Source organism: Lithobates pipiens, unplaced genomic scaffold (assembly GCF_037356315.1).
Source record: "Lithobates pipiens isolate NorthernLeopardFrog02 unplaced genomic scaffold, aLitPip1_a1.2 Scaffold_8, whole genome shotgun sequence".
NCBI lineage: Eukaryota > Metazoa > Chordata > Amphibia > Anura > Ranidae > Lithobates > Lithobates pipiens.
In genome coordinates, this window is record NW_027507903.1 from 408,142,192 (window position 1) to 408,165,807 (window position 23,616).

The 23,616-nt window shown below is 44.2% G+C and overlaps 1 protein-coding gene across 1 annotated transcript in view; it reads left to right on the top strand.

Annotated features, from left to right (window-relative positions):
* ATP10B (ATPase phospholipid transporting 10B (putative)) overlaps positions 1–23,616 on the top strand; it is a 673,184-nt gene that overhangs the window by 243,926 nt on the left and 405,642 nt on the right. The window contains exon 4 of the mRNA XM_077474114.1: positions 22,251–22,324. The gene's annotated coding sequence lies outside the window, so the exon portion shown is untranslated. The remainder of the gene's footprint in view (positions 1–22,250; positions 22,325–23,616) is intronic.

Sequence of the window (23,616 nt, forward strand, 5' to 3'; positions counted from 1 at the left end):
TCTGTCCATTCCATGTTTATTCATTGGATTTTGGGATTTTTTATTGTAGCATGATCTTACAAGCTGTTGTGAGAATTTTATTCCAATAAATATTGGTTTAACTGCACCATACGGAGCTTTTTTTCTTTCCTCCCCCTTTATATATCACCCTGCCCCCTTTTTTTATCCTGGTCTGTCCATGTTCCTGTGGATGTTTTGGAGACGTACCTGGCTGGCGTTACTGCGGTCCTTCGTGTACCTTCATTGGTCGGGGATTGTGAGCTGCTTATCCATCCACTCCAGACGATACCCATAGGAGAATTACAGGCCCAATTGACTCACTGCCATTTGGTATGTGTGTCCACCACATCTGGTAAGCGTACCCTACCCTGTGTGTATTACCTTTGGGATCCGATTGATCTACCTACATTTTTACCAAGCTTCTAGGAAGGGAGATTACCAAGGACTCCTCCACTGGCCTATGTACTGTTATTTTTCATTACAGCGCCCACGGGGTCCCTTTTAAGGGATTTCGGATTTTGTACATCATTTTTTGGGACATTTTTTAGCTTCACATATTATTATAGGTTATTTTCACTTTTTAACCATATTGTTTCACATGTTTTCTTGACTTTGTTTGAGTGCTGGTAGCTTTTGCACTGTATTTGGGTTTAGTGCAGTATTTTCCCTCTTCTTCTTCAGTATAAATATATATACAACACACCTGGGATGCATATATATATATCCTCTGCACATTGTAACTGAAGCTAACTGACTCTAGCTAGCTAGCTGACTGCCTATTCTATCTAACTTAGATCAAATGACACTGTCTCTCTGTCTATCTCTCTCTGCCACTACAACACATTACACAAGGTCGCCAGGCAGGCGGCCTTATATAGTGTGGGGCATGTACTGAACCCCCTGAGACATAATTGGCCAAAGCCACCCTGGCTTTGGCCAATCATACCTCTCCGTTTTTTCTGCGTTGTGATTGGCCAAAGCATGCGGGTCATAGTGCATGCTTGGTCAATCAGCAGCCAGCAATGCACTGTGATGCCGCAGTGAATTATGGGCTGTGAGGCGGCACTCGAATTTGACATGAACGGCCATAACGTTCGGAATTCACCGAAAGGGTGAACAGATGATGTTCGAGTCAAACATGGGTTTGACTCAAACAGGAAGCTCATCCCTAGTGCCTATAAAGTCCATGATATTTTTCCAAATTAGGATTCCAATATAGTGAGTATGTTGCACGTTCTTACTATAACTGTATCCACAGTGCCATCCTGTGGTGATACAAACTCTTTCCGAATATACCTGACAGAAAGCATGACATAGGTACCTGGTGTTTGTATTCGAAGCCCATTGTGCTTGTCAAATAAAAAAAAAATATATATAATGCTTCAGCATTAGAGAGAAAAAAATAAAATAAAATTGACCAAAACTTATGAATGTTTCCCTTTTATAGCCTATTACTCTACCCCCTGTATATTTTTTTGCCAAATACTTGCAATTTCCATAAGCCTTCAGTGCATGGTGCATTGAGGGAGGAGATCCACATTGCCCTGCCCTTTCAGCATGTCTTCTGTCTTTGGGGTTAAATAGCGATGGGCATTGTTTAACCTGGAAGACTGAGGACAAGGTTACACAGAATTACTAGGGGGCACAGCACTAGAGAAATGGTGATTATTGCAGCAAGAGCCATTTCTTTAACTTACTGATGCCAAGGGGACCTTTAAAAATTTTGATATTGACCTTCTTGCTGGCCTTTACTGTAGAAGATATCCAGTGCTTTTTTTTATCCTTAATGAGTTCATTGGTGCATTTTAATATTTTTCTATGCAATTTACATTAGGAAGAATGAATTGTAATGGAGTGTGTATGCAGCCAAAATACAATACTTCTCACATCACTTCAGGCACATCCCTTGAGGATAGCTTGTCAGTGAAGGTATGACATATTGGCCCTGTGCATAGAAGCTACTGACTTTCCAGTCACATCAATTCTTTTCATAAATGGATTTGGCTCCCGTGGTGATAGACTTTACACTCCTTTGTCAAACTTTCTTAAAAGAAGTAGAAGAAAAAGAAAAGTGTGTTTAAAAATAACAAGAGTTAAGAAATCTTCCTTGTGCTGTGAGCCAATGCTGTAAACACTTATGGATGTAAGCATCCAAAAACACTTACAGTGCAATCCACAATGATGCACTGCAGAAATGTGGCTCTTTCTGTACAGTGTTGGCTTATAGTTAAATGGCCAAATAAAGTATCTAGTTATAGGAGCCGTAAAGGGAAACTATCATGCATTTGCAGTGAGTACTTATTTCATTAGAAAAATACAGCATACCTGAAATGTTTTAACATTCTTTCTTTATTCCTCATCTTGTTGGCCATATGTACCCCCCCAATTTCCCCAATTTCCATGGTCCTGGTGGTGACACCTAGAAAGATGACATAGCTAGTGAATGAATGAATGAATGCAGTATTTGTATAGCGCACAATGCGAACTGAATCGCCTCAAGGTGCTGGGAAGAGCTTGGTTGTCCAACAGTTAGAAGAGGAAGGTCTTGAGTTTTTTCCTAAAGGCCAGGTGGTTTCCTTCCAGGCGGATGTTGGTTGGTAGAGCGTTCCATAACCGAGGTCCTTGAACAGCGAATCTCCGATCCCCCTTTGATTTGTACCGGGATTTGGGAACGAGGAGGAGGTTTTTGTTAGCTGATCAAAGACTGCGACTTGGTGTGTAACGATTTATTTTCTCAATTAGGTATTAAGGAGCATCTCTATGCACGCATTTGTGAGTGAGGCAGAGGGTCTTGAAAGTGATCCGATTCTTTATGGTTAGCCAATGTAGGCTCCTCAGGGAAGGAGAGATTGATTCCCAGGTTTTTTTTCCTGTTATCAGCCTTGCCTCCATGTTTTGGATAAGTTGTAATCGCGCAAGTTGATATTGTGGTAATCCTATGTAAAGCGAGTTTGCGTAGTCCAGTTGTGAATTAATGACTGTTTTGGGATAAAAGGAACTACCACTGCTTTGTCCTTCTTTGGGATAAAAGGAATGAGTCTGCGTAGTAGGCATAGCAGATGGTGAGAACCACTGACTACTACCTATTTGTGCATCCATTGACATTTCTGAGTCCAAGATGACCCTGAGACTCTTGGCCTTGGTCTTTGGGGAGATGGTCTGCCCAAAAATGGCGGGTGGTGTCCAGGAGGTTTTGGTTAAGGAATTATGGTTAGGGTGTAGGATAAGAAGCTCTGTCTTTGATTCGTTGAGTTTGAGGGACTTGGTGGTCATCCAGTCTTCTATTAGATTAAGGCAAGTTGTTGGTGGTGATCTCTTTGTCCAGTGATACGGAAATAAAGTTGTGTGTCATCAGCGTACGAGTGGAAGCAGAGGTCTGAACATCTGATAATTTGGAGGAGTGGGCGGATGTAAATGTTGAAGAGGACTGGTGACAAGGGAGATCCTTGAGGGACTTCGCAAGCGACTGCCCAAGGCAGTCACTTTTATGCTTTTATGCTTGAACAAAGAGAGGTTTATTGCTCACAAACGGGAAAAAGAGGGGATGGGGCACAGGACACCCTTAAACAAAAATAGCAACAATCAGCAGACTCCTTAGAAAAAGGTGTGATAAGGCAGACAGCAGTACAGGAAAAGAGCTTTTAAGCTGAACCAGCACATCTGTACTTTGTAAAATAGGCTGTCTCCTATAGTAACTGAACTTTACTCACAGCATCATACATAATTCTCTTGGATAAGTTCTCTCTTGAAGCTCTCCAAGCCACCTCAAGGGTCCCCAGTCCATGAAGAGTCCCCTCTGGTACTTCTCTAGAACCTCATCCCTCTTAGTATTATTTCCAGGTATTGAGCAGGCTCTCCCCTGTAAAATCTTGAAAACCCTGCCTCAAGCAGAGACCTAGCATAGTTGAAAAAAGACACAATTCCATCAAGTCCAATCTATGTGTGTGATTTTATGCCAGTATTACATTGTATAACCCTGTATGTTGGGGTCATTCAGGTGCTTATCTAATAGTTTTTTCAAAATATCGATGCCCCCCGCTGAAACCACTGCCTGTGGAAGGGAATTTCACATCCTTGGCGCTCTTACAATAAAGAACACTCTACGCAGTTTAAGGTTAAACCTCCTTTCTTCTAAATTTAATGAGTGGCCACGTGCCTTATTAAACTCCCTTCCACAAAAAAGTTGTATCCCTATTGTGGGGTCACCAGTATGGTATTTGTAAATTTAAATCATATCCCCTCTCAAGCGTCCCTTCTCCAGAGAGAATAGGTTCAGTGCTCGCAACTAGGGATGAGCTTTGAATTAGAGTCGAACTCATGTTCGACTCGAACATTGCCTGTTCGGCGAACAGTGAACAATTTGGGGTGTTCGTGGCAAATTCGAAAAGCTGCGGAACACCCTGTACAAGTCTATGGGAGAAATCTAAAGTGCTAATTTTAAAGGCTAATATGCAAGTTACTGTCCTAAAAAGTGTTTGGGAATCTGGGTCCTGCCCCAGGGGACATGTATCAATGCAAAAAAAAAGTTTTAAAACGGCAGTTTTTTCTGGAGCAGTGATTCTAATAATAGTTTCATAGTTTCATAGTTAGTAAGGTTGAATAAAGACACCAGTCCATCCAGTTCAACCTGAGTGAGTGTCTACCCCTATCCCTGTACATTGCACACTCACATTGGTCCCTACCCTCAAGGAGCCCACAATCTAAGGTCCCCATTCATATACTAAGGCCAATTTTGGTCAGAAGCCAATTAACCTACCTGCATGTCTTTGGAGTGTGGGAGGAAACCGGAGTACCCGGAGGAAACCCACGCAGGCACAGGGAGAACATGCAAACTCCAAAAATGATTAAAGTGGAACAATAAAAGTGTAATATTCTTTTAAATTTCATACCTGGGGGGTGTCTATAGTATACCTGTGAAGGGGCGCATGTTTCCCGTGCTTAGAACTGTCCCTGCACAAAGTGTCATTTCTGCAGGAAAAAAAGTCATTTAAAAATCACTTGCGGCTATAATGAGTTGTCGGCTCCCGTAAGAACACTCATTGAAAGTCATTGATAAAAAATAAAAGCGTGGGGTTCCCCAAAATTCAATTACCAGGCCCTTCAGGTCTGGTATGGATATTAAGGGGAACCCCGCGTCAAATTTTAAAAACAAATTTACATGGGGGTCCCCCTAAAAATCCCTACCAGACCCTTTAACCGAGCATGCAACCTGGCAGGCCGCAGGAAAAGAGGGGGGGAGAGCGCCCCCCTGAACTGTACCAGACCACATGCCCTCAACATTGGGAGGATGCTTTGGGGTCCCCCCCAAAGCACCATGTCACCATGTTGATGGGGACAAGGGCCTCATCCCCACAACCCTGGCCGGTGGTTGTGGGGGTATGCGGGCGGGGGCTTATCAGAATCTGGAAGCCCCCTTTAACAAGGGGTCCCCCAAATCCCAGCCCCCCCTGTTTGAAATGGTAAGGTGGTACAAAAGTACCCCTACCATTTCACAAAGAAAGTGTAAAAAATAGTTAAATAAGACAAACACACTTTTGAAAAAGTCCTTTATTAAAAATAAAAAAAATTAAAAAAGATTCCAGCGGTGGTAATCCACTCTTGCTATCCAGGGATGGATGATCATCTCTCTGGGGTCCAGCGATGGCTGATCTGATCCAGTGATGGGTGATCTCTCAGTCCAGCGCAGCGCAGTCCATCCATGCATTCTCTGTCTCCACTGTCGGAGACACTGCGGGATCCCAACGGCCTGAGGTTTCTTATATGAGGAGGGCGGGACCACCCGTCACCAGACCCGCCCCCCTCTGATGCTCACAAAAATGTTTGTGAGCTGGATCTCAAATTTTCCGACAACAAAATCCGATCGTTTAAATTCCGATCGTGTGTAGACAATTCTGAGGGACAAAGTGCCACGCATGCTCAGAATAAATTACGAGACAAAAGCTATTGGCTACTGGCCTCTTTATAGTCCCGTCGTATGTGTTCTACGTCACCTCGTTCTGAATGGTCAGATTTTCCAACAACTTTTTGCAACCATGTGTATGCAAGACAAGTTTGGGCCAAAATCTGTCTGAAAAAATCTGACGGATTTTGTTGTCGGAATGTCCAACCGTGGGTACAGGGCATTTGTATTCGCTCCATTTCCAGTACATCCTTTCTGAGGACTGGTGCCCAGAACTGGACAGCATACTCCAGGTAAGGCTGGACAAGAGTCATGCAGAGTGGGAGAATTATAGCTTTATCCCTGGAGGTAATCCCCTTTTTAATCCATGCCAATATTCAGTTTGCTTTGTTAGTAGCAGTTTGGCATTGCATGCCATTGCTGAGCCTATCATCTACTAGGGCGCCCAGGTACTTTTTCCATCCTAGATTCCCCCAGAGGTTCACCTCTTAGTGAGTAGATTGCATTCATATTTTTGCCACCCAAATACATTAGTGTACATTTTTCTATATTAAACCTCATTTGCCATGTAGTTGCCCACCACATTGATTTGTTCAGATCTTCTTGCAAGATTTCTGTTATTGCCCTGTTTAGCTTGGTGTCATCCGCAAATACAGAGATTGAACTGTTTACTCCATCTTCCAGGTCGTTTATGAATAAATTAAACAGGATTGGTCCCAGCACAGAACCGTCCCTGGGGGACTCCACTTCCCACCCCTGACCGTTCCTAGTATTCCCCATTTATCACAACCCTCTAAACTCGCTCTTGTAGCAAGTTTTCAATCCATGTAAACATCCTATTGTCCATGCCAACGGACCTTACTTTGTACAGTAAATGTTTATGGGGAACTGTGTCAAATGCTTTTGCAAAATCCAGATATATCACATCTACGGGCCTTCCTTTATCCAGATGGCAGCTCACCTCCTCATAGAAGGTTAATAGATTGGTTTGGCAAGAACGATTCTTCATAAATCCATGTTGATTACTGCTAATGATACTGTTTACTAAAATCTTGTATATAGTCCCTTATCATCGCCTCCAAGAACTTGCATACTATTGTGTTAGGCTAACTGGTCTGTAATTCCCAGGGATGTATTTTGGCCCTTTTTTAAATATTGGTGCTACATTGGCTTTTCTCCAATCAGCTGGTACCATTCCAGTCAGTAGACTGTCAGTAAAAATTAGGAACAATGGTCTGGCAATTACTTGACTGAAATGGTCCCGCTCACTTAATGTTAAGTTTTTCAAGTCTATTCCTAATTCTGTCCTCTGTTAGCCATGAGGGTGCTTCCTGTGATGTGTCATGAGGAAAAACACTGCAGTTATGGTTACTGAAGCCCCCCCCCCCCCGATTCCCTCGTGAAGACTGAGAAGAATAATAAATGCAATACCTTAGCCATCTCACCATCCTTTGTAACCAGATTCCCTTTCTCATTCTTTATGGGGCCAATATGGTCTGTCCTCCCTCTTTTACTGTTTTTATATACTTAACCTTCCTAGCGGTATTCCCGAGTCTGGCTCGGGTTGGGATTTTCATTACAAGAGCGGTAACCCCGAGCCAGACTCGGGTTTGCACCGCTCGATGCAGGGGAGGACACAGGGATCGTTACTTACCTTGTCCCCTGGATCCAGCGATGTCCGCCGCGCTGTGTGATCGAGCCGTCCTGCGCTCGATTCACAGTGCCAAATGCCGCCGAGCTCCGTTCTCTGCGACGTTACGACGCACGGGAGCGGAGAACGGCGGCAAATTCAAAAAAGTTAAAACACACTAAACACACACAGCACTGTAATCTTACAGATTACAGTGCTGTATTAATAAATACACACCCCCTTTGTCCCTAGTGGTTTGTGCAGTGCCCTGAATGCACTTTTATATTATAAATACTGTTTTTTACTGCTTGGAATTTGGAGATTGTCCATAGCAACCAAAACATGTCCCTTTTTCAGTTTTTTGGGGATTTGATTACATTATTGAATAATTTTTATTATTCTTTATTATATTATAAACTTTATCATACCTGGGATGTCCGCTAGACTCTGGTTTGAAGAGATTTCAGAGCGTTATTCCTAAGAATTACAGGACTACAAAATAAAAGCCAGATTTCCATGCAAAATAATTGTACCGCTTTCAGCACCTTATTCCAGACTGAATCATACCGCCAGGGAGGTTAAAGGGATTTTTTTTTGCTTTCCTCCGCTATGTGTCTTTCGTGTTCTATCTTATCCGCCCTAATTGCACCGTAACATATCTTGTTGCATTCTTTGAAAAATTTGAATGCGGATGATGATCTCTCAGCCTTGCATTTTTTTGAAGGCCTTCTTCTTTGCTTTTATATGCATTTTTACATTGGAGTTAAGCCACCAAGCACTTTTTTTGCTCTTTTACATTTATTTCCCAATGGAATGCACTGGCTAATGCCCTTATTTAATATGCTCTTAAAGCAAACCCATCCCTCCTCCGTTCTTTATTCTTACGTTTTTATCTCAATTATCTTCTAGCAAGGTTCGTAGTTTAGGGAACTTTTGAAATTCTGTGTCTTTGTATTCCTCTTATTTCTCCTCATTGTGTAATTTATACTGAAGCTAATTGACCTGTGATCGCCGTTTCCTAAATTGCCTCATATTTCCACATCCGTGATCAGGTCTGTATTGTTGGTAATCAGTAGGTCTAGAAATACTTTTGTTTCTAGTTGGTGCATCTACCATCTGACCCAGGAAATTGTCCTGCAAGACATTTAGGAACTGGCGAGCCTTAGACTAAGCGGAAGAAACCACAAATTTGTCTATGTCTGGATAATTAAAATCCCCCATCATGATGACACTTCCCATCCTTGCTGCTAATTCAAATTGTGATAGGAGGTCCGTCCCCCCCCCCTCCTCCCCCAGGTTAGGGGGCCTATAGCATATTCCCAGTATTACTTTGCCCATAGTTTCCTCCCTTTGGGGCTCTACCCATAAGGATTCCACCTCCTTCTTTTGCTCCCTTTAGTGATGTCATCTCTCACATTCACTTGTACATTATTCTTGATATACAGTTCTCCCATCTTGTCCACCAGGCTCCTGGCATTGATGAACCTCCTGGCATTGATGAAAATGGCACGTAGTTTAGACCGGTCACATACTGTCTTCTTATTGGGTTTTCCCAGGTTGCAAATAGGACTTGATACTATACTTTCCTACTTTCCTCGGGTTTATGTGCTTTAGTCAACCTACCACTAATGCCCCCAATACTACCCTCTGGAATATGTTCCACACCGACTATCTCTACCTCTGGACCCTCCACCCCATTGCCTGGTGTAAAAACACCTCTAACTTTTGGGCCATCGTCACTCCCAGCATATCTGCACCCTCCTCATTTACCAGCCAGGGAAGCTCCTTGATAGGCCTCAGGCTTAAGGCCTAGCAGCCAGGAGCTGTTTATCACGCACCCACCCAAACTGCAGTCTGGGCAGAGAAGACCTAGATCACCTGACTCTCTACAAATAAATACTTTCTCCCAGCATTCATAGCGGCCGGTCTGATTGGCTAAGAAAGGTATGTTTATCCATAACTGAATTCATTATAGCTCATCACACTAATGCCAAAAGCAACAGTGCCACCTACTGACAAGAGGGAGAAGCCACAACTGAAACAGGATTAAGAGAAAACTCATTTGATCAATAAAGACTACAAATTAGCCAGGATAGCTACCACCTAGCACAGCTAAATTTACCTGTAGCTCTGTTTAGGACAAGGGTGCTGCACATATTTAATATGAAATTGGCCTAATTCTTACTTCACTGGCTACTAGTATGCCAGATGGCACAGTCATCCAGCTTGCTGGGAAATTTCTTCAAGTAGTTCAATTACAGTATAAGCCACCCAGACTGTATTGTTTCATAAAAGCTTAGTTACAGAATTTTCTCTATATACTTACATTGAGATAAGAGAAGCTATGCTGTAAAGACAACCCAACCCCTTTACATTGCGGAAAGAATAACCTAAGGTTGCTGAGAATCAAGGCTGCATTCCAGCACCTGACACCAAAAGAAGCCAAAATTGTCAGGCAGAGTGATCTCCTGCTGACAGTAAAAGTATAGTCCCAGCCAAAGGGGACATAGACAGCACTATGATAGTGTGCTCAGGTAAGTAAACCACTGAAAACCAATATCTGTGGGGATTCATTATTACAGCCTGCCAATAACCACCAGTGCTGGGGTTGGGGCTTACTATTTTAGCCTAACTCTGAACACCAATTCTGTGTGGTGCTTATTATGACAGCCTGCCATTGAACACCTATGGGGGAGGGGGGGGGGGTTATTACAGCCTGCCACTGACCACTTATGCTGGATAGATTATTATAACCTGCTACTGATTACCAAAGCTGGTTGTTTAAGATTACTGTCACTGAACATCCCAGGAATTGAGAGGTATTATTACAGCCATTTACACTAATGCTGGAGGTTATTATTGCTGTCAGTGACACGGTGATGGGGCTTATTTTACTTCCACACTACAAGTCATACACTGTGATGCAATATCCACTTTATTGGCCATGCATTCAAGTATTCAGCAGATGCCGCATTTTTCTTCTTGGTCCCTTCACAGCATCCCTCTCAACTATTTCCAAAAGTTGCAGTGGTACTTACAGTTGCTGTTGTCTGCCCTACAACAGCCAATTCCGCTCCCACATCCAGTGTGGATACATAAGGATACAACTGTATGAATAGTACTAAAAATAATGTTGATAAATAGGGAGGGATTGTTGAAAAAAAAAATATAGGTATACTATTGTCTGGTATCATCCTCTTACGGTAACTGGAGTGTGAGAGGAAAAAAGAAAGAAGCCAATCGTACATGTGCTGACAAGAAGCATGCTGATAGCAAGGGAAAGCATAGTGACAAAGAGATGAGTTCATTACTGTGCTGCTTCTCCTTGGTGTGTTTATTTAGACTTTTTGTATCATGTTGTTTTTGGCAGGAGGTTGTGATTTAATCATCTCATGCTTGTTGAAACAAAAGTCGAATCTGACTTCTTAGCAGACCAGCATATGTTTCCTTCTGTTACATGAGCAGAAATGTCAAGGTCTGAGGCTTTATAAAAATAAAAACTGGAGAATAAATTTAGGGAATAATGTTTTCACTTTCAATGTTTTCACAACTGTCACCCATGATTCACCCATTTTTCTAATTTAATCTTATGTGAAAATGGGTGAATCTTGGGTGAAAATATTGGCAAATAGACCCTTTAGAACACTCTACAGATCTGATTTTTTTTCCCTCTGGCTAATCATCTAGATAGATATTACATTTAAAGCTGAATTTGTTTCTATAGACTTACTATGGGTCAAGTCCAACTTAGTGCATGCCACCTCATGAAATGATCTTTACAATTGACATTTTATATTGATGGTCAGGAGCATAGCTATCGCTATACTTCCGGTGCACCGATGCTGATACCTCTAGTCTGTAGAGTCATATGCAGCTGCTTAAGCTGCACCTCCCCTTTTGTTGCACAATCACAGAGTGCTTTGTATTATGTGAACCCATTCACAAGATACAAAGCCTACAGTGATTGGACAGCAGAAGGTTGGGGCTGAAAAAGCCGCTGTGTCAGAATGCAGCATCTCTCGTGTCAGAGCATTGGGAGTATAGTAAGCCCTTGTACACACGGTCGGACATTCCAACGGAAAATGTCCGATCGGACCATGTTGTCGGATAATCCGACCATGTGTGGGCTCCATCGGACTGTTTCCGTTGGAATATCTGACTGACAAAGTTTTAGAGCTGGGCTGTAAAATTTTCCGACAACATGATCCGATCGGACTTTGTCCGATTGTGTGTAGAGAATTCCGATCGAACAAAGTGCCACGCATGCTCAGATCAAATTCCTAGACCAAAGCTATTGGCTACTAGCCTGAACATAGTCCCGTCGTAACGAAATAGCGTCATCACGTTACTCACGATCGTTTTTTCCGACAACTTTGTCTGAGCCTGTGTATGCAACACCAGTTTCGGACAAAATCGGTCGCACAAAATCCAAAGGATTTTGTTGTCGGAATGTCTGACCGTGTGTACAAGGGCAAATAGCTTGTACTCACAGCGCTCCATGAAAATGAAAATAAAAATATATGTCCATGAGGTGGGAAGCAGCTCATATAGTATGTCAACACATTTTAGAAGGAGGCTGAACTCCTGTAGTTCTGCTTTGACATCACTATTGAACAGCTGCATGAGTAAAATCAAGTACTGCACCCGCAAACTAGAGACTGAAACTGAGCAAATCTGTATGCTAACACTGAGAAAAGCAGAACAATAAAATGGGATTTTTATATACAGCTTACCTGAAAATCCTTTTCTTGAGAGTACATCACGGGACACAGGAGCTTCATTACATAGTGGGTTATATAGGCACCTCTGGTGATTGGACACTGATTGACCCCAATTAAGGAGAATTCCTCCCCTATATAACCCCTCCCATCTGGGAGGCACCTCAGTTTTGTAGCAAAGCAATAAGAAACCACGTAAAACCCAAGAGGGGCGGGAGCCCTGTGTCCCGTGATGTACTCTCAAGAAAAGGATTTTACAGGTAAGCTGTATATAAAAATCCCATTTTCTTGATCATACATCACGGGACACAGGAGCTTCATTACATAGTGGGTTGTCCCATAGCAATGCTCAGATTGAGGGGAGGGAGACACAGATCATAAATATAGACCGCCAGGGACCGGAGGACCTAAACTGCAGCCTGCAGTACACTGCGCCCGAAGGCGATATCCTCTTGCCCTCTGACATCCACCTGATAGAATCTGGTGAATGTGTGGACTGATGACCAAGTCGCAGCCTTACAGATCTGAGCCAGGGAGGCCTGGTGATGCACTGCCCAAGAAGCACTAACAGCCCTAGTAGAGTGCGCCTTCACCCGAAAAGGAGGAATCTTCCCCTTTAAACCATAGGCCTGAGAAATAACTTGTCTGATCCACCTTGAGAGAGTGGATTTTGACGCCGCCTGGCCCTTTCTAGGGCCTTCCGGCAGAATAAATAAGCAATCAGTTTTCCTTATCTGAATAGTGGCGCAGTTTTCCATTTCTGTTTATCTGAATAGTTGCCTGAAGATAAATACTGATTGCTCTAACCACATCCAAAGTGTGTAAAGATTGTTCTTCTGTGGACTGAGGGTCCAGAAAAAAGGATGGTAGGATTACATCCTGATTCAAATGGAAACCCGAAACCACCTTAGGTAGAAAGGACCTGTTGGGACGCATGACCACCCGGTCCTTATGGATAATTAAATACGGCTCCTTACTGGAAAGAGCTGCCAACTCTGATACTCTTCTAGCCGTAGATATGGCTACTAAGAAGACCAGCTTTTTAGTCAGGAGAACTAAAGAAGCCAGATGCAAAGGTTCAAATGGTTGCCCCTGTAAGGCCGAGAGAACCAAATTCAGATCCCATGGGCATACCGGAGGTTTAACTGGCGGTTTTGTCCGCATGGCCCCCTGGATAAAGCCTGTACTAGGGAATGTGATGCAAGCTGCTTTTGAAAAAAAAAAATACTGACAGGGCCGAAATCTGCACCTTGATAGTGCTTATGGCCAAATTCATTTCTAGGCCTGACTGGAGAAAGGCCAAGATTCTGTTAATGACATACTTTCTAGGATGCCATTTCCTGAGTTCACACCAGGAAACATATGTCCTCCAGATCTTGTAATAAATAAGCCTGGAGGCCGGCTTTCTGGCATTGACCAGAGTAGAAAGGACTGGCCCCGAAAGGCCACGGTCTCTCAGAATGTGGGTCTCAGCAGCCAAACCGTCAAATTCAGACTGCGTAAAGCAGGATGGTAGATTGGACCCTGTGAGAGCAGATCTGGCCGGAGAGGGAGGGTCCATGGCCTGCCTACTGCCAACTTCATGATTTCCGCGTACCATGGTCCCCTGGGGCAAGCCGAGGCCACCAAAAGGACCGACTTTGTCTCCCTCTTGACTCTTCACAGGAACCGCGACAGAAGCGGGCTCGGAGGGAAGGCATAGATCAGATTGTACTGATCCCAGGGAACTGTCAGAGCATCTGACCCCTGAGCAAGTGCATCTCTTGTCCTTGACACAAATTTGTCCAGCCTCCTGTTGAACCTGGATGCAAACAGGTCTACGTCCGGAGTACCCCACTTGTGACATATGTTCTGAAACACATCGGGGTGCAGAGCCCATTCTCCTGGGCACAACTGCTGGCGGCTGAGAAAATCCGCCTGCCAATTTTCCACTCCTGGGATGAAGACTGCAGAAAGACACGGAACATGCTTCTCTGCCCAGACAAGTATGCGATTCACCTCTTTTTGGGCCACCAGACTTCTGGTACCGCCCTGGTGATTGATATAAGCCACTGCTGTGGCATTGTCAGACTGAACCCGAACCGGGAAACCTTGCAGTCTGTAAGACCACTCTATGAGAGCCATGTAAACTGCCCGGATCTCCAAGATATTTATGGGCAGTAGTTTCTCGGTCGCAGACCAATTCACCTCTTTTTTGGGCCACCAGACTCCTGGTACCGCCTTGGTGATTGATATAAGCCACTGCTGTGGCATTGTCGGACTGAACCCGAGCCGGGAGACCTCGTAGTCTGTAAGACCACTTTATGAGAGCCATGTAAACTGCCCGGATCTCCAAGATATTTATGGGCAGTAGCTTCTCGATCGCAGACCATTTCCCCTGCGAGCACGTCTCCTCCAGCACTGCTCTCCAGCCTGTTAGGCTGGCCTCTGTTGTGATAATCTTCCATGAAGAGGAAGAAAAGTTTTGCCTTTCAGCAAATTCTTGGTTTGCAACCACCAGACGAGACTCTTGCGTGTCCCTGGGGATAGACGCATAGGAAGATCCAAGGATTGGGGCTTCCTGTTCCAAGCCGCAAATATGCATCTTTGCAGAGGCCTTGAGTGGAACTGGGCGAATGGGACGGCCTCGAAGGAGGCGACCATTTTCCCTAACAGTCTCATGCACAACCGAATGGGGGAAGATCTTCTGACCAGAATTAGGCGCACCAGATCCCCAATGGTCAAGGCCTTTAGCCTTGGAAGAAACACCTTGCCCTGAGCTGTGTCAATGATCCTGCCCAGGTATTCCAACCTGGTGGCAGGCTGTAGGGACGACTTTTTTAGGTTTATGATCCAACCTAGGTGTTCCAGGTGTTCTAGCGTTTTGGTGACGCTGTGATTCAGGAACGCTGCTGTTTTCTCCATGAGAAGCAAGTCGTCTAGATAAGCCATGACGGCTATGCCCTGAGCTCTTAGGTCTGCTAAGAGAGGGTCCAGAATCTTTGTAAAGACTCGAGGGGCCGTAGCAAGCCCGAATGGCAAGGCCACAAATTGAAAATGGCGCTGCTCTACCGCGAACCTTAGAATTTTTTGGTGTGCGGAAAAATTTGGCACATGGAGATATGCATCTTTGATATCTATTGATGCCATGAATTCTCCCCTTTGCAGGGAGGAGACCACAGTGCGGATTGACTGCATTCGGAAGGACCGGATGCGTAAAAACCGGTTCAGATCCCTCAGATCCAGGATAGGTCTGACACTTCCATTTGCTTTGGAATGGTGAAGAGATTTGAGTAAAACCCTGAACCCTGTTCTTTGGGTTCACTTCTACTATCACCCCCTGGGACAGTAAGTGATCTAAGGCCAGAAAATAGCGTTTTTGCTTTACTGGACCCCTGGGGATCCTAGACCTTAGGAAACGAGAAGGTGGAATCTCCTGAAACTCTAGCCTGTAGCCCAGAGATACCGAAGGGATTACCCACTTGTCCTGGATCTCTTTCCGCCAGGCTCCTGCAAACTGCAGGAGCCTTCCCCCCACTCTGCCGAGCGGGGGGCGCCCCTTCACAAGGAAGTTCTTGGGCTTTGCTTGGCAGGCTTTCGCCCCCAAGTCTTTTCCTGCCCCTGGGCTCTGCCTTGAGCCTTTCTAGTAGAGGAGGGCTGAGAAGGGCGTCGCCACTGCTTAGAGCTTGATGCTTCGGGAGAGAGAGCACGCCTGAATGACGGACGTTGGCTCTTTTTGATTGGAAGGAGAGTAGATTTATCCAATTCTTCTCCAAACAAACGTTCCCCTTTAAACGGGAACCCAATCAAATGCTTCTTGCATGACAGCTCAGCTGCCCAATTCTTTAGCCATAGGGCCCTTCGCATGTGTACCAACATGAGGGACAAACGTGATGCTTTTTGGACAGAATCCAAAATCGCATCAATCATAAAGCACAGAATATGAGGCAGTTCTGCATAATTTTCTACTTCCTCACTGGGAAGGATCCCAAGCATCTGCTTAACCTGTTCCTTGAGGAACTGACACAACCCCACGGCTGCGACTGTAGGTTGCACCCCAGCGCTAGTCATGGAAAAGGAGGCTTTTTAATAAGGTTTCCAGCTTCTTATCAGTTGGATCCTTTAAATACCTGCGCAATATCCAAAGGACAAGTCAGGTTTCATTCACGCAAGAAACAGCCGCATCAACAGATGGGACCCCCCACTTCTTGGTGAAACTTTCCTCCAGAGGATAATGCAAAGAAAACCTTTTTAGGAGGAGCAAACAGTTTATTGGGATGTCCCCAATCCTTATACAACAATTCATCCATTAAGGGATGGATTGGAAAGGAATAGGCAGTCTGTGGGGCTTTCCTGACTCCCAGGGAAGAAACAGAGGATGTAGCGACTTCAGCAGCAGGCATTCTGAATGTGGTACGCACCAATTCAGTATAATACTGCACCTGTTTTCTGAGTGCCTGGGAGGAGGGGACTATCTCCTCTTCCTCTGATTCATCCGACTGCTCATGATCCCCATCCTAAGATAGGGATCTCTCCTCATTTTCAGAAAAATCATCTGAGAGAGGAATCTCAGCAGAGGGAGGGGATCTACCCCTTTTCTTGCTATATTTCAGAGAAGCAGAAATAAAATTCATTATTTTCTCTTCAAAACCCTCCAATGTAGCCCTAAGGGAGTATCTCAGTGACATAAACCGGGGCTGACACATTAGGAGAGGCTGCAAACCTGACAGGTGCACTGACTCGTCTTGAGAGGCTGGCTCCAGTCTTGCAGGGGGGGATGGTAACTTACAGGCACTCTTTTAGAACCCCTGGACCTAGGCGGTGATTTACTAGTGCCTTTGCTACCTCCCCCTGAAACCCTCATACGAGGAGACATAGTCCTAAGCTATAAAGCAGAGGTACTAGTACAAGTGCAATCACTGTTGTGCTTAAAGTCTCACAATAAATATATATGCTTAAACTGCACAACCTGATGCTGAGTAGGTGTCTAGGTTTGCCTGGATCCAATTCCACGGATGCTTACTGCCCACAGCTCCTGTGTCTCCACTTACAGCCCCCTGACGCTCTGGACTTTACAGCGCTGTGCACACCAACGTGCACGGCTCACAACCACACTCCCCCCTCCTCCATTAGGCCGGGAACGCGCCCGGTGCACGTGCACACGCCCGCGCGCGTGCACGAGGACTGCGGGATCCAGGGGGGGAAGGAGAACCCCAAACGGGGCTGCGTGGGACCCCCAAACTACGTGGGACCTTTGTTTACCTTGATGTGGCAGGGACTGTAATGGAGACGTGAGTCAGCTGGAGAACCAGGCTTCACTGAGCGTGTGTACTGAAAGGCATGTAAGTATGCATCAGGCTGCTCTTACTCCCTCTAGTGGTGGAAACCAGGTAAGACATACAACTACTCACAATGAAGAAATCCATTCATATATTTATATATACAGGATTAACTTCCCTTACCTGTCCTCGCCGCAGGAATTGCTGAACCAGACAAATTCCAGCCTTCACCCATCACGGCGGGTATTGTTAGCCAACCTTCAGGTTTATCTGGGGCTCTTTCTTGGAAGAAACCACCTACCTGGGCCATGTAGAAAGCTCTGCCAGAAACTTTCGTGCGCTCTGTATAAACAGTACACCAAGTCTGGTTTTCCCAGAGCCCAGTCTTCCAATGGAGAGGACTTACAGGCAAAACCTCGCTTCTTCGGTTGATGAGGTCCGGGTGCCATACCATCTTGGGAGTCAAATATCGGCCCGAGGTATGGATCCGGTTTGTTGTAGCCCTTAGGCCCTCGCAGGGACCTGCATAGAGCTAAAGTTTTACGTGACCATCACCATAGACACTGGCGAAAAAACTGAGGTGCCTCCCATATAGGAGGGGTTATATAGGGGAGGAATTCTCCTTAATTGGGGTCAACCAGTGTCCAATCACCAGAGGTGCCTATATAACCCACTATGTAATGAAGCTCCTGTGTCCCGTGATGTATGATCAAGAAAGAACAATTGCTATACTACAAAGCAACAAATATAGTATACAGTACATATGTAATTGGCAATTCACCACTTATCCTATGTACAAGCTATATGTGGCATTTGTTGCCGTTTCTTAGTAACATGTTACTATATGCATACTAAGTAACATAAAAGAAGCTTTACGTTCCACTAAGCTAGAACTAAATTTAGCATTAACGGCGAGGGCTGAGAAACAGTTGAGATGGTCAGGGGCCAAATTTTATTCTCACACAGACAAACTGGGGCGAATGCTAGCCAATAAACTCTCTCCAAAAATGAGATGCAGGACTATCCCCAAAATCAGGACTCATGACCACATAACCACTTCTGACCCCACAAAAATCATCTCGGCCTTTCGGGAATTTTATGCCAAATTGTATAAAGACGACTGTCAGGGACCCCCTAGTCTCTCCGCTAACTTTTTGGACTCTTTACCTATCCCATCCCTCTCAGATGAACATAGAGCAATCATGGAGGAGAGGATTACCGTAGAAGAAACACTAGCGGTTATACGGAACTTAAAGACGGGCTCTGCCCCTGGCCCAGACGGCCTGTCGGTACCCTATTATAAGTCTTTTGCGGAGACACTGGCCCCATACTTGACAAATTTCTTTAATGAAAAAGTTTCTGGTTCTCCCTTACACCCGGACTTGAACTCTGCTTTCTTGACAGTGATCCCAAAACCAGACAAAAACCCAGAAGAAGTAAGTAATTACAGACCCATTTCATTGATCAATAACGATCTCAAAATCCTCACTAAAATACTCGCAAATAGATTAAACTCCTTTATCCGAACATATGTGCATAAAGATCAGGTTGGATTTATCCCAGGCAGACAAGGCCCAGACCAGACTAGGCGAACCATAGACGTGATCTCCATTCTCCAATCAAATTGGCCTAGTGGACCCAAACAACAGGGGATGATTCTTTCATTAGATATACAAAAGGCCTTCGACTCAGTGTCTTGGCAATACCTTTTTGGGCTCCTGGAGCGTTGGGGATTTGGAGATCGCTTTAGGGGATTGATAAAAGCACTTTATTCTACACCCACAGCAATTATTAAATCGCAGGGATTTTTATCCACCCCTTTTAAGATTGCTAGAGGTACTAGACAGGGGTGCCCTTTATCCCCGCTACTCTTCGCAATTGCGATCGAAACTCTAGCAATTGCGATCAGGGTGAACCCTGACATCAAAGGGGTTTTCTGTGGGCAGCAGGAACACAAATGCGGACTGTTCGCTGACGACTTGATACTCTTCATCACCTCCCCCCTTATCTCCCTACCAAATCTTTGCAACACTTTATCATCCTTCGCGAAAATTTCTGGATTGGAAGTAAATTTCTCTAAATCACAAGCCCTCAACGTCTCCCTCCCCCCACCTACGGTGGCTTCACTTAAATTGAATTTTCAGTTTGACTGGAATGACCAGACCATCAAATACCTCGGCATAAATCTTACTCCCAGGTTCGAAACCCTATATGAAAAGAACTATCCTCCCATGTTCCGCAAACTCGAACAAGACCTAAAGGTGTGGTCTTCACATCATATCTCCTGGATGGGTAGAATCAATGCCATTAAGATGACCCTAATGCCAAGACTCCTATATCTCTTTAGAGCCCTCCCGATCCCGATACGGTTGGATCATCTCCGTGCTTTCCAAAGCAAGGTTCTGAAATTTATCTGGGGTGGAGCAGGTTACAGATTGCCCCAACAAACACTTTACTTAACACGTAAAAAAGGGGGCTTAGGCCTCCCACACTTATATAAATACTATCAAGCAGCCAGACTTGCGCAAATCTCAGTTTTATATTTTAAGGGGGAGAAGCCTGACTGGCTACAAATAGAAAGCTTAGCAGCCCCACTCAATACTATAGACTTCCTACTTTGGTCCTCACCCAAATGCAGACCTCCAATCATGGCTCCCACTCTCTCCCACTCCTTAGCCTTATGGGACAAATTAAAGCGGAACCCTTATATCGTCTCCAACACAACCCCCCTGTCACACATTTTCCGGAACCCCAAATTCCCCCCCGGTTTAGAGATCCAAGCTTTCCAATGGTGGCTTGATAAAGGGCTGTACCGAATAGGTCACTTCTTTTCTAACATTGGACCAATTTCCCTTGCTCATTGCATTAGCAAATTGGACCTCCCGAGTTCGGAGAAGTTCAGATTCGGACAAATTAGCCATTTCCTACACAGCTTGTGGTTAGAAAAACCAAATCCCCCTTGTTTTTCAGAGTATGAGCGTTGGTGTGGTCAGGCGGTGGAACAAAGGGGGGGGATATCCATTATCTACACTTCACTGCTATTCCCTACGGGGAAGTCCTCTTATATGTCGTCCTGGGAGGAAGATCTTCAGTTCCACTGGACCTTGGAAACCTGGCAATCAGCCTTCTCTATGGCCTTTAAAGGAATAATTAATACTTCCCTAATGGAAGCTAGCGTAAAAGTAATTTCCAGATGGTACCTCACTCCCGCAAGGATGGCCAAGATGTTTCCTTCGGCTGACCCTTTGTGCTTCAGGGGCTGTCATCTGCAGGGAACATTATCTCATGTATGGTGGGAGTGTCCTAGAATTAGACACTTCTGGAAAAAGATATTCACTATTATCAAAAAAGTAACCGGCCACGAGTTATCCAGGCTACCCGAGACTGCTTTACTTAATGCACATCTCCCTCTCATCTCTAAATATAAGCGGAAGCTAATCCACTTTATTTTATTAGGGGCTAAAATGACCATAGCTAAATCATGGAAACAACCCGGGGTCTCCGTCAGACTCGCCATTAGAAAAATCTCCTGGATTATGTCCCAAGAAAAACTAGCTAGTTCTCTCTTGGATAGGAAGCAAAGTTTTGAATTGACCTGGGAGCCTTGGGCCCAGTATGTGGGGATCTCTCTGATTCCTGGGATCCCCGCAGTACAAACACTAAGTTAGAGTGACCACTGAGAATGCTTTATCTCCTTCCTATTATCTTTACTTCTTTCTTTCATCTTTCCTTCTCTTTATCTATCCCTTCGGAGGGCTATCCTCCTCTTCCCTCAGGGATACTGATCAACCATAACAACAACCCCCTCTAGTTGGATGCAGTTATGACAAGGGGAGGGTTACCCATTTTCAGTTCTGATGGGAGGAACCTGGTTCTCGTGCAGCGTGATCCCAATTGGGGCGCGGGAACAAGGTTTCCTCAGTTATTCTTTCCAAGTTTATCTTTTCTGGGGCTCTTATATATCTCTTACCTCACTTTAAGAAGCCTTAACTATTACTTCCGGTAGAACCCCTTTGAGGTCCCCTCCTCTAATAGGAGAAATGGTAACCTATCTAGTTCAGATCTCCCTACATTATTGTCTCGCTACCAAACCTCCCCAACAGGCTTCTAAGATTGACTTTACTGTTATATGATTTTTCGAATTATCTTTGTTGTTACTTGAGCTTGTTTAGCTCTATTTGAGGTGTCAGCATCTCTGTACTACTTCATTTCTGAACAAAATAAAATATTTTGAAAGAAAAAAAAAAAAAAAAAAAAAAAAAAGAAGCTTTACGTTTTATATAGATCTGTTTTATAATGTAACATTTTCACTTTATTCATGCATTTTTCTCTACCATATGTGTTATTTATAGGTAAAGGTACCTTTTAATTTCCTTTTAATGTTGCATAAAGCTGTCATTAAATGCAAATCTTCAAGACTACCGTACATATAAAAGGTTTTTCTGTTTGCAGTACATTCACTTTCTGACAGTGTTGCACTGCTCCGGCTTCTGTGCTGTAAATAAATATGCTTGCTTGTTAACAGGTCAATAAGTACATTGGTGTAAAACACTGATGAAACCAATTTACTTCTAAATTATTTATAGTACTTAAATGTAGGACATGCTGCCTCGCCATTAAATGCTTCATTCCCTATTAGTTTAGACTGCAAAACAACAACAACAAAAATCAAATGGGATAAAACTATAGGGATTGTAGTTTTACAAATGTTTGCATATTTAATGTTTTACTTTTTTCCATTTCAGATTTTCACACAGATTTTATCCTGATTAACTGATCCGTGAAAGACTAAACAGCTGGGACTTCAGTTTTGACGATTGTAAGTAAAGAGCTATAACACTGAATTTACATTTTTCAACTCTTGCTGTTGTTAAGTATCTGCATTGCCAGTTTACTATTCAAATACAGAGCACTGAAGAACCTGAACACTTGACTGTCAATATCCAGTTCAGTATGTGTAACAATGCCATGGAAACTTTGCTGCATGAAGGGGTTAATGACCAACCAACCAACCACTAATTAACATGCAGGAGTGAAAGCAGAGATGAGCAAATTGATTATTGAACATTGTGAATCGATGTAGAATAGGCCAATCAGATTTGCTGTTTCTGGCCATGAATATTCATTTGCAAGTTCTAGGTGTAATTAATTCCAAAGTGTTAAAATGTGATGAACTGTGCAATTCAAGTCAAAATATCAAAATAACGCATAGTCTGATTTGCCGTGAAACCTGAATCGGATTATCTTTAGCTGTTATTTAGCGATCCTTTACTTTTCTCCACACAGAAGGAAATGATCATTTCACTGAACATGTAAAGGTGCTCAGAGGGCAGATTTACATTTGACGCTCTCTTATGCCGGGTACACACGATCGAATTGCGCCGGACAATTCGATCGTGTCTGGGCTCCAGCGGACTTTTTCATCGTAAAGTCCGGCGGACTTAGAAAGTAGTATTGACTCAAAATGTGTCTGCCAGACTTGGGCTTTCAGCGGACAATCCGTTCGTCAGTGTGCTAGTCCGGCGGACTAAGAATGACGCATGCTCAGAAGCAAGTACGAGAAGGAAGCTATTGGCTACTGGCTATTGAACTTCCTTTTTCTAGTCCCGTCGTACGTGCTGTACGTCATCGCGTTAGAAATCGCCAGACTTTCAGAGTGTCCATGTGTGGCCAAGTCCGTTCATTAAAAAGTCCGGTGGATTGTTTGCCCGAGCTAAGTCTGCTGGACAATTCGATTGTGTGTACGCGGCATTAGGACAACTATCTTGAGTCTTTCTTTTTCCCTCCTACCCTAGTCCAATAGCTGGTCTTAAAGCGGGAATAAACCCGCAGACTTTTTTTTTTCTCCCCAGAAGTCAGACGGACCTAGAAATAAAACATGTTTCAAATCAGTCCGGACAAAAAAATCCGTTCATCTATATGCTAGTCTGATGAATGAAAATTGATGCTATGGCAGCTATTGGCTATGAACTTCCTTATTCTAGTCTGGTCGTGCGTCATCACGTTTGAATCCATCTGACTTTGGTGTGCTTGAGTGTGGCCAAGTCCGTTCATTCGGAAAGTCCATCGGAACTCTGCCGAAAGTCCGTCAGGAAGACAGTTGGACCTAGT